Raw genomic sequence first — 12,509 nt, 5'->3', positions numbered from 1 at the left:
AAGAGCAGTTCGAGCTAAGTACAGCAATGTTTAAAAGAACCAATAAAGCTTTTAAAATAACTGGACATACTACTATGACTTACAGATTCACTGAGATAATTAATTTTTAACTCTGATGGTTGTATTCACAAGTAGAACTGCAATGACTAGTTTCGTTAGATTACATTAAATTGCTAAAAGCACCCAGACACACTAAACCAGGAAATACTGAAAAAATTTCAAGGTTGTGGATTTCTCTTGTCCCGGATCACAGTTTTAGTCCCTTCCTTCCCTCCCTCCCTCCCTCCTCTTTGTCAAGATATTGCTTGAAAACTGACAGAGATTAAAAATAAAATTGAACATATTAACATGTTAATGTATATTATGGAAAGGCTTTTTCATGAATATGCTGATAACAGATGTGTTTTTATAGAGTAGTTTGCTCAATTGAAGTACCATAGCAGCCTTTGTGTTTGGCAGCTTGGGAGCCATAGGAATTACAAATGGTATGTAGATGTTCATTTGCATATCCTTAGTGCATCAATTCAAACTGAGTTACTGTCTCTTTAAAGCCTTTGTAAAATGACATATTTTATTCTGATATCTTCATTTTTTATTATTACAGAATAGAGAATAATTAATATAGTAGTAGAATTCCTCTACAACTATTTCAAATGCTTATTGTGCATAAAAAATATTTTTGTGTGAGAAAACTGAACATGAAGTAGAAAAGTCTTTAGGTAACTGCAAGATTCAACACTGTCGATATTTTTATCTGAGACTGCTTCATAGTTTCACCTTTGTAGCTTAAACTCTGCCCATTTCTCATACAGGAATCAAAAATTGTTTCTTCAGAAAACTTGTTGGCTTGTATTGCCTTTTTTATCTTTTTTTTCTTTTGTTTTTAAGCAGAAACAAATTTTCTTGCCCTGATTTTTTCACCAGACACAAAAAGACAGAAGTATTAGGAAAGAAGGGAGTGATCCCTCTGTGTATATTTTGGGGTTTCTTTCAGTGTTGCTGTTTGCAAAAACTTTATGGAACAAGGAAATAGAATTCAGTATGAAATGGTTTATTTAAAGAAAACATTTCCAACGACTTGTTGAAAAAGGCAAATGTACAAATACTTGAGATGTGATACATCCTCTGGGAATTTTACCTCATTCGGTTCTCTTTTGACTGGCATGTTTCTGCCTTTCCTAGTCCAATTAATATACACAAAGTATACAGATACTTTATAAATAACATTTTGTATGAAATACATGTTCCCAGTTTGCTAATTAAACATAATAAATATAAGATATGTTTATAGTTGAGTGCATGACATGACAGGTCAGGAAGTGTACGTTGCCTGATTTACTTGACTTGGGAGAAACTATAATTAGCATGTATGTAATACTACTTAAAAAATACGGGTAGCTGTTTGTAGAACTTTTTGAAGAACTGTCTGAAGAAGAAAAAGTGGGTATATTATTTCCAGTATATTATGTTCTGTTATAAAGCATTTCCTACTTGGAATGGTAGGTAAACTACAGTTATCAATTTGGATTATTAAAAACAATATCACATTATTTTAATCTGGCATTCTAAACATTTAAGATCAGTGAAGCAGGAATATAACGTGTTTCTTAGTCAACATATTTCAGTTATGATATTCATCAACAGTAATCTGATGGGACAGCTAATGAAAGACTGCTTCAGCTTTACTGGCTCTGTGGATATGAGAGAAATCACCTGATGGTCATTCCTGCAAATGTTTTGGTCCATACATAATCTAGATCCTTCCCTGGGGATGTCTTCTGTCTATATTTTGAGAATTAATACTTTATCATCCTTTACCAGGAACTCAATGAACAAAGATTATGATTTCACTAGCTTCTCTCCTTTTCCTCCTTTCTTCCCACCTCCCTCTGGGTGGATTTGTTTGATGTTGCAGTAGCACTATGAAGAAGAATCTTCAGAAATCTCTTACAATCCATGATGGTGGTTTTTTTCTGAATTCATCAGAAAAAGTGTTAGATTAAATTGATATCTTTTCAAAAATTCAGATTTGATCTGTCCATGTATCATTACTCATAGAAAGTTTTGTGAATTATAATGTAGGGAGTAGGTTTGGGTTTGGGCTTCTTTTTAGTTTGGGGGTTATTTTTAGAAATATTCTAGAAGTTAAACAAAACCAACAAAAAAGTCTCTCCACCCTTAAATTAGGTAATGGTACTACAACCAGTAGTTCTTCACAATAGGGAAAAAATAGTCACTATTTTAATACAGAAAATAAAGTGGTTGAATATTCTGATAGCTGATCAAGTTTTTGCAGTTATTAGACAGGTCTTTTTGCTACCGAGAAAAATCAGAATATTTGATACAGAATTTGTTGAGACAGTAAAATGGGTGGCTTGTAAGAGTAAGTTAGCAATCTTTTTGGGTTATTGCTCTGTATAATGCAATATCGCTCTAACAATAAAGAAGAAACAAAGGTATCTTACTCTGGAAAAAAGAAATGGATTCTAGAGTCCTGCTGGTAACACCATGTTGCTCTCACTGTTATAATTAACTTAGTTTGACACATAATCAAAAAAAGAGGCTGTTGAGATATCAAGGTGGAAAGTTCTCAGGCCAATGTAGATATTCTAGTATAGGGCAAGATAAGTCAAACATCAGAAGACACATAAACTTCACTTTGTACAGACCAATGAATATTTATTATTATTTGGGCATTAATTCATAATATGATTTATACAGGCACATGAAACCTTCTCTTTAACTACTTCTTTGATTAAATTGTGATGGAAATAAATGATCCAGATAAAATTAGTAGGTTTGAGGACTGCTGGATCATACTGTATGATGCGTTTTAAATAATTCAGTCCTTAATGAGTATCCAATATGCTTAAATTGTATTTCTAATTTTCCTTTAAATAGTTTGCATCGCTAATTTGCTTCTATGCCAAAGAGATTTCTGCCAATCAAGTTAAATACTTTCTGCAACTGCTTACATTTCTGTTAAAGTGTACTTGTTATACTAAACACCCACGTTCTGTTCTAGTTTCATTTCAGTTACTTTTTAAAAAAAAAAAAAAAATTCCTCTCACAGAGTGCTGGAGACCTCTTACTGATGGGCATCCAAGAAACTGAATGCAATATTTATTTTTAAAGTGTATTCATTGAATCGGCACAGATCTAGACAGTACCTAAAAAGGCAAATCCCAGGTTTCAAAAGCTGCGTGTGGGCACGCTCACTCGCTCCCTTCCAAAGCCGCTGTTCCGCACCAGCAGCTTTGCCACTGTTGCAGCAAGACATAGCACGTGCTAAAGCCAACAGCGCTGCTGCGTTCTTGAACCCCACTTAGTAAATATTTCCTTCCGATATTTTGATTTCCAGGTATCAAAAAGCATCAAATAAACAGCGGAGTGTGAATGCTCATAAACCCACATGAGGATAAATGGGGTTTGGACAGCATGCTCGTGTTTGAAATGTAGTATGAGGAAGATTCTTTTTTCTTAGCAGATAAGACATTCATATTAGTTTGTGTGTTATTGTATGGTAAGAGTCATTACCCTGTGTAAATATTATATTGGGATAATAAGAACATTGTTAATACTTTAAAAATGCTCTCTACATTTTCTTATTCAGGGAAACATTAAGAGATTTTAGCTTTAACAGGCAGTGCTTTCCCCTTTGGAACACCAGTATAGAAAGCAAGCTAGATCAGCTAGTTTGTCCACTATGGTAATTTAAGGCTAACATAATATATTAATGCAAAATAGCAGCATTAAGAGAATTTACAATTTTCAGACAGGTTTTCATTCTCTTCAGAATGCAGAATGTACAAACAAAGAAAGGAAGGGCGGTTTTTTTGGTTGGTTTTTTTTTGTTTTTTTTTTTTTTTGGCAGTGAAGTATCTAATAAAAAGTGAAGGTGTTGACCCACTATTCATTTCTTATTTAAATTCTCCTTAGCCAAGCAAAATTCCCTTTTGAAATTCATCACTTGACTTCCATTGAAGTTTTGATAAAAGAACTTCTGTATTTGTTCCCGATGGTGAATTCTTTCATTTTCTTTCCTCCCTCTTTTTAAAAAGGAGCTTTAATGTTTATTGTACCGTGATGTTACATATGTGCTATCATTCATGTTTACTGCAATTTTGCAACAGCAACTTCTACCATGTAATTTCCCATTCATCCTTTCAGCTGGCAAAGAAGCTTTCAGGGACTTGTTAATGTGTATTTTGTGGCAATTTTAGAAAATTTCAGCTGTCAACTTTTACTCTGAGACATCCTCAGTAATAGTTTCCTTGACTCTGCATTTCTTTAAAGATCAATGATGGGAGTAGTCTGTAATGTAGCTAAGGATTTAGTTTGCCCTCTGTCTCTCATATTTTACTTCCAGTGACTTCAAGGGGAGTTGCATCTCCGTAAATAGGAACAGAATTGTATGACAGAGGCCCCAGTTCTCTTTCTGGTTCTTTGGACCACGTATGATCATGGAGGTGTTGTACAGTCAGAGTTGCCTGAATTATGTCTCTCCCCATTACTCCCCAGGCCGCCTCCTTCCTTAGTTTTTGCCTTCTTTATTTTAAATGGATGTGATGTTCCTCATATGTTCTGCTAAGTTTTTGTTAGATTGTTTATGTTGGGCTGGTTTTTTTTTAACCCTGGCTCTTATAGTCCTTGACTTTCATGGAACTTCATTAATTCATTAAAAGTAAAAACCTCTCCTTGTATTTTTGACGTTATTTACTTTAAAATAAAACTCAAATACATGAGGTTAAAGCATTTCAGTGTCTTTCTCTGGAAGCTTTACTGGGTAATTTGTTGAAGGTCTGCCTCATTCAGTGTTCACGTTTTAATCCATTCAGTTGCATCTCCTACTACAATTGTTTCCAACCAGCTTTTATGCAATGATTTAAAGTGCAGATTTACATAATATCAAGTTAATAGCTCTGTGAAAATTATTTTAACATGGACTAGTGTTAAATAACTTGTACTTGTTCTACAGAACCCAGGAATTATGCTATTCTTTAACACTGTGTATTCAGAAGGCATGTATAGCTACCTGGCCACATAGGCCCATGTTTTAATGGTAACCAGAATAGAAAATAAATGAAGAAGCAGGAGTCTGTCAGGATTATGTCCTGTGCAATGTACACCAGAAAGATATGAGGTAGTATAAGGACTTCTGCTGAGTAGATACTTGGAAGCTCTAACGAAAAATCTCAGGAACAAAATGATTCCTGGTGTCCCCAAGGCTATGTATCAGCCTTCTTGGTGTGTTTTGGTTTTTTTTGCCTGTTTTAGGGGGTTTGGGGGATGTTCTTGGTTGGACGTTTTTTAGAGGGGGGTATGTAGGTGTTTGAGTTGCATGTGTCATCTACTTCATTTACTACTCTTTTTTTAAAAAGGTCATTTTAGTTGATGGGGTTTTTTTGCTAATTGCACTCTTTTAGTGGTTTGGTATTTGGGTTTTTTTGTTGCTTTGTTTGGTTTATTTTTAAAATAAAACTTTGTATTAGATAATAATCATTTGAAGAGTTCTCGCTCTGGAGATAAGCTACCAATACTAAAAACCTTCAGCCTGTCATACTTGGAACACAATACAGAATTGTTTCAAGAAATCAATTAGCTACAGATGGTTTGTTCTCAAGCAAGTCTTCATCACTGAGCTTATTTTATATTTTAAGCTATGGTCTGAGCCCATATTTGTTTCCTACATTGCTTCCTGTCTCACTTGTGTGGGCAATAAAAGCCCCTGGTACAAACAAGTTAGAACTCTCAATGCTATAAATGGACATGTTGCTAGATTTTCAAAAGTGATAACTTTGTCTGCTCTTAAAGTCACTGTGTCTAATGCTCTTGACACGAGAGCCAAGCCCTTACCTTAAAAAGTAACAAAACCTTTGGGGAAAACCAGCTTTATTCATTTGGGTTTTATAGCCATGCAAAATTTATGGCTCTGGAAGTTCTAGTAAAGACCTGATTCAGTCAATTGTCTTGGCATCAAAAATATCTTTGGAGCATTTACTGTGCTTTGTTACCCTCAATGGGAATAACAAGGTCATCATTCAGATGTGTGTTTGCAGCATATAATCACTGGTATGTATGGTTTTGAATTGCAATGCATGAAACAGAGTACAACTTAAGACAAATTCTGATACATCATGGTAGTTATTTCCATTACCTGCTGTTTTCCCCCTGCCAACCTCGCCGAGTAAGGTTCTAGACAAAATTAAGTCTTGATCTCTAATATTGGTATTGGAATTTTTAGTAGGTTAGAGACAATTGCAACATGTCCTTTCAGTTTTCTGGTTTTGTTTTTAAAGATGTGGAAATTCAGATAGTTTTGAATTAATCAACCACAAAGGCATTGTTACTATGAATTTAAAATGTGTTGGGACACGACTAATTTTCTGGTTAGGATTTATATTGTTGTTCAGTTAAACCTACTTTAGTCAGTTGGGGTCCATTGAATGTGTGCTTTGCCTCAAAGTCATAATTCTCATGTCTCCTGTGATTCTTTTAGTTATTTTGTATGGCTTCAGAGTGACAGATTTAAGTCATTTTATAGTTATTGAAGTTGAAATTTATCTTGATTCTAGTCTCTCATGTTTTAGTAGAATCTGCAATAGAAATCAAATTTTACATCTAGGAGAACTCTCTGGTGATCTTTTTTCTAGTATATCGAATATAGAGTTTGATAAACTTTTTTTAATTCTCTCCTGTAGACAGATCTTGTGAGATACTTCACTTTCTTGTGGTTACATTTCTTGTTAACACAGGCATTTTAGTTTAAGTATTTTGAATTTCTGACTGATCAGTATTAAAAATACTTGAAGTATGATCATTGATTACTGTTGATGCCTTGGGATGCTGGTTTTGGTGTCCACTTTTGGTACTGGACAGATTCTGCAATGTATATTTTTGAGGAGTACATTATGCACATTACTACTTCTGGAAAAGAGAGTAAGTTCTTAGTAGGGTTTTTTGGTGGTTTTTTTCTCTTGCATTCATACAAATAGTAAGCTTTTTGTGCTGTCCTGAAGTAGATCTTGTAAGTACTGTGGTTTTTTAGTACCATTTATAGTAATATCAGAGGGTTTACAATGTATAGGTAAACTAATCCGCTAAGTCACCTCTTGAGTAAAGTGTGGCTGTTTATTTCTTTTACATGCTTCACGTGAATGGGTACATACTTTCTTTTGGAAGTCGCTAAAAGTATACCGGATGAGATTTGTGGATAATAATGAAAAAAGCATGAAAGAAATCGGTATTCTAAAGATTTTTATGAAAGCCCATGAACATTTTTTAAAGATCATTGCATCTTTTCAGTTTTGCCTTTAAAATAACTGACTTCAAAGCATGGGAAAAAACCCACACAACTAAACAAACTCTTGTCTGCAGCTTTGCATGCATTTAGGAAGCTGTAGATTTTCTCAGGCATAAATGTACCAAGAAGTTTAACAATGCCCAAGAAATCTTACAGAAGGCAATTGTTTTCCTATATAAACAATAAAATCCCATGTTTGCAACACTTTTAGTCTAATTGTATATGAAAGGTCATGGGTTTGGATCTTTGATTTGTGTCTGTATAACTGCTAACATCTTCCATTTATTAGTAAAGTGTTTTTGAAACCTGAAGTGAATAGTTTCAACCAAGTTCATCATGTTGTATTTTCAGAAGAGGGTATTAGACCTTCCACAGAAGGAATATAGCAACTGATTATTTCATTTTAGAAAGTGATTTCTGAGCTCAAATCACAACTGTTTGGCAAAAATTCTTAGCAAAACTGTGAGTAATTTCTTGTTGTGTTCTTTTAGGTATGGCAGAGCTGTTTTTCAGTTTGTTTAACAGAATAAACTGATTGCAACGATTCTAACTTTACAGCACTTTTTACTACAAAAAAAAAAGAAGCTTTGAGTATATCTGAAAAATTATAGTAATAGACAAGTTTAGTAAAATGAGTCAAGCTATTTTACTGATGCATTTTATAAAAACACCTGGCTTTTTCAAGGTGGTTAGCAGACTTTACAGTTTCTAAAGTAACAGACAGGGATACTCTCTTACACAGCAATCAGTCACATTTTGCATCTAAAGACTGCAACCAGAAACTTTATGTACATATTTAATTCATAATTATTATTTTATAAATCCTGATACAAAGAAATTAATAATTTAGCTTATTTGCTCAAGGGATGCATTTCTTTTTGAATAGGATAGAGATATTAGCAAGTTAATATCTTCCCACTGTGGTGAAAAGTGAGTGAAAATTAATGAAGATAATAGGCTTTACTTAGATCATTTCATTATTGTCATAGCTTTACCTGCCCTGTTTTATGACTGCGTTATTGTCTGTACTGGTATTATTATCTTAGCTCTGCCTGAATTACTTTATAGAACAGTTAAAAGGATCAAATTCCATAGATTAAGTATTCTTACATCTTGTTGCTTTCATTAATTGCTTATGTGTGTTGCAGGGGTTTTTTTTGTGTGGCTTCCCTGATGTTTGTTGAAGTAAGGGGGAAGTATTTTTATTTTTGAACTGCACGTTGGATACCTACATTCAAATGGAAGTTTCTACTTGTGGACTCCTCATTTTCCAACATACCATGTGACTGTAGGGAAAACTTAAGTTCCCAAAACAGAAACTGAATCTTTCTCCTTTCTTAGATGATTGGCTCCTCTGAGGCACTCTTCTGAAAGGATGCCCAGATTTATCTGCCTCCACTAGGACATGGGAATAAAGAGGGTACATAAGTCGACAGTCTCCCTAAATAATTTTTTCACAGGAATACTCAAGAACTCTACTAAAGATGACACTAGATGGTGACAGGTTCGAAATATGATCTTAAGAGCATGCAAAGATCGTATTTTTACTTCTACATTTTGTAGAACTATTTAAATATCTTAAGTAATGCTGCTCTCATGAAAAGTCAGGTTCAGACAAGAAGCTCTACCAAAAGGAGAAAAATACCTGAATTGGTCCAAATGATTTGTTTTATTTTCCACCATCTAATAGAAAATAGAGACATTTAGGAAAAAAATTAACAATGCCTATGGGAAATGTTTTTGTGGGGAATTCATTGTAAGAGTTGAAAAAGCTTTTGAAACAGAAAATTCTCTACTAACTCTCTGGGGTAGGTTATTAAACCTTTCTTGTTGCTGTTGTATTAGTTCAATAAAATACAGTAATATCAACACATCTACCATATTTTTCTGTGACATGAAATGCTCCCTTAACATTTGAATCAAGTAGCATCACTACTTGCCAGTAGTAGCTAGGGCTTAACTGGTGTTGCCAGTAAGCCTGTGTTTTTGTATTTAGTTTGATAGGCATATTTGCTTTCCCTTCAGCTCTTCTTCTCTGTATGGCATGCCAGCATTTCTTAGTTTCATCACACCCTTATGCTTGCTTTCAGTTTTCATTTTTTCTTGTGCCAAATTTTTTGCCAAATGTTCTGCTTCTTCTATGGATGTGTTTGCAGCAGGCTCCCTCCAAGTGTCTGTGTTTCGTATTTGAACAGCTCATCAGTGGGCACATCAACTTCTTTTGCTGAGAATTTGTTTTCCTCCTCAAAGAGATCTTTGCAGCTTGATGTTGACAGCTTTTGTCTTCCCCTGAGGCAATTTTCTTTAGGGTCTCTGGGTAGTCTGTCAGCTGCTTTTGTAGAAATAAAAAGACAAATAACTATGCTAATTACTTCAAATATGGCTTGCATATAAAAATTGGTACAATTGGTGAGGACATTGTTTTGACCCTTTTTTCTGGACGCGGTGATTCAGACTGCGTATGCATCTTTATGCTTTGCAAGTATCTAGGTTTCTTTCTGAAAAATTATCTAGGGTTATGATGTTTTACTGGGCTTTTGATTTCTTTATAAAGCTCACAGCATCTGTTGATTTGAAATACTCCTTTAACTAGGCTGAAAATGCAGATATTTTCACTAATTCCTTTCTTTTCTTCTGCACCTCCTATCAGCTAAGTGACAAATGCAGGCATAGGAGGGAGGCAGGATCCTTAGCACACTGACAGCCCCAGATCACTTTCCATTCACAGACCGACAGAAAAAGCTCCGTGACATAACAGCGGTAGGACTGGGGGAAGCACGAACAGAATTTGACTTCCTTGCGACATTGGAGGAGGTGTTATGTGGCAGGTGGCAATGTAGCAGTCTTGTGGAGACCAGTCAGGAGTAATAGACTGGAAAATCCAAGGTCACCAGTGCAGTATCTTCCTGGTGCTTACTACTGGTCTAGCATAATGCGGTGCCTCAGGTTATTTAAAGCACAACTGGGGGGGGGGAGGGGGCACAGCATGATGCAGCATGGTGTTCCTTTCTGCAGAGACTCTGTTTTTTAGGTAAGACTTATTTTTATTTTAAAGGCAGGTGCTTATCTGGTCTCTCCTTTGACAGCTGGATGCTATTATACATGGCAACTGTCACCCTTTCCTGAAATCATGCAGCCTTTGGTGCTAGGTAATGGGGAATCCAACCCAGACTGTCAGACTATTAGGAGCACCCTTTTTTTTTTTTTTTTTTTTTAATTCACCCCTCCATTAATTTCAGAAATATTTGCCTTTTCTGAACTGAGAGTGAAGAAAAGGATAACCAAGTTACAAGGGCAAGAAGTACCTCCCAGTGAAAGGTCACAGGCAGAGAGCTTTAGGTGTCCTTGCTTGAGCTAGGGGATTTGGACCAGATCACCTCCAGAGGTCCCATCCAACCTCAACCATTCTGTGGTGTTCAGAATCCCAAGGGATTCTTTTCTGACCAAACCTTTTTTAAAATTAAACCACAGTGAGCTGCTTATGCTATTAGCTTGCTCCCACACTCTTGTGTAGGCTAGAATGTCACTCTGTAGTCTGATGTGTTACTGTATTTCTGGAGACTGGGGGAGGATGTCAAGCTAAAAAGGAGGGAGAGTGATCTCTGCTGCAGAGCAATGTTCTTGGCTTTTCTATTTGAAGAGCTAATTATACATTTTCCAAATTTTACTTAACTGTAATGACAGGTATTTTCAAATTCTAGCAGTAGATTGTGTAAACCATCATCCTAGCCATTCAAGTAGTTCAGAATATGTTTTTGTTTGGTTGGGTGGGTTTTTTTACAGCTTGATCAGGTTTATATTCTTATAAGAATTAAATAGAAACCCAAGGAACAATTTTGCAGTAGAGCTGTCAAAAAAGCAGTTTTTAGTTTGCACATGTGTGGATTTTGAGGGGCAAGGAGAACTGTTGTCAGGCTAAATCTGAAAAATCACACATCTGAATTCTCTGACAAATAAGAACTTTCTGTCCCTTTAGATTTTTAGCTGAAGCTGATGTCCTTGTCAGCATCCCAGATGATACCAGTAATGAAACTGCCAACATTGTCAACTCCATTGGGCTAGCTGCCTGCTTCCCTCGAAGTCTCAAGATCCAGGACAACCCTGCTAGCAGACTCCCTGGGGCTATTGCTCTGCAGCTTCAAGAGTCTCTGGCTCTGGGGCAGACTAATGAATTATGTCTGACTTAAGCCAAAAGGTGCAGTTGTTTCTGGCCTCAAGGCAGATACATCAGGAATCCAGGTAAAAGATTAAGCAAAGCTGATGATGCCCAGTATGCTTAAAACGTAATGTTTATGGATTGGTTCTTCTTTCAAGACATTTGGGTTTATATGAATAACCCTAACTAGTTCTACCTTTCCATCTAGATCAGGCAGATCTGGTATGGCTGAGGGGGCTGGACTGCGCAGCAGAAGATGTGTAGTAGCTGTGTATAGCTAAAGAGGAGCCAAGATGCTCAAGCCTATCAAACAGATATATTTTTGCCTTTCAAATCAGTTCAGCTCTGTAGGTATTTGAAGCAGAGAGACCCTGCCTACATTTTGAAACTGATGCAATTGAAACATATTTTTGCTATATTCCAGATACCTCTTTGACTTGACTTTTGATCATCATCTACTATGACTCAGGGAGGGCAACATGAGCTCACTTTATCATTCTGTCTTTTACGTCTGCCTCTGTGGCTTTCCTTGTTCTCACCTGAATCTATGTACCCAGGAGATGAGACAAAGTTGTCTCACAAACCATCTCTCTGGATCAAAAGACTCAATTCTTTTTTTAAGCTTCATCCTCCCCCTTTATTACATGGCTTACCAACCTCTCCATTCCTCTTTTTGAGTGTAGTCCATTCATGTATCTTACCCCTATGTTCATCCTGGAGCCTTCATCATCTTTGTTATCCCACCTGTTCAGAATTCACTTGCTTATAACCTGTAAGTTGCCAGAAACAAACTCTCTTGGCAGCTACATTTTCCTGTTCTCCCCTCTCCAACACCTGCAAGAAGACGCTCTTAAAAGGCATTCTTTAAAGAAACTGAAAATAAAAAACTCCTCTGGAAGTTCGCACAATTTTCTTGAGGAGTTTCAGAGTACTTCAGCTATTGAATTCTAAGGCACTGTATGCAGTACACCCATGCTATGTCTGTGTTGTCTTGGCTGAATATGCCATTCAGCATAATCATGTAAATTTAAAATTAAAAAGTAAGAGTTT

The sequence above is a fragment of the Falco naumanni genome, chromosome 1, assembly GCF_017639655.2.
Source record: "Falco naumanni isolate bFalNau1 chromosome 1, bFalNau1.pat, whole genome shotgun sequence".
NCBI lineage: Eukaryota > Metazoa > Chordata > Aves > Falconiformes > Falconidae > Falco > Falco naumanni.
This window is presented reverse-complemented; position numbering follows the sequence as displayed.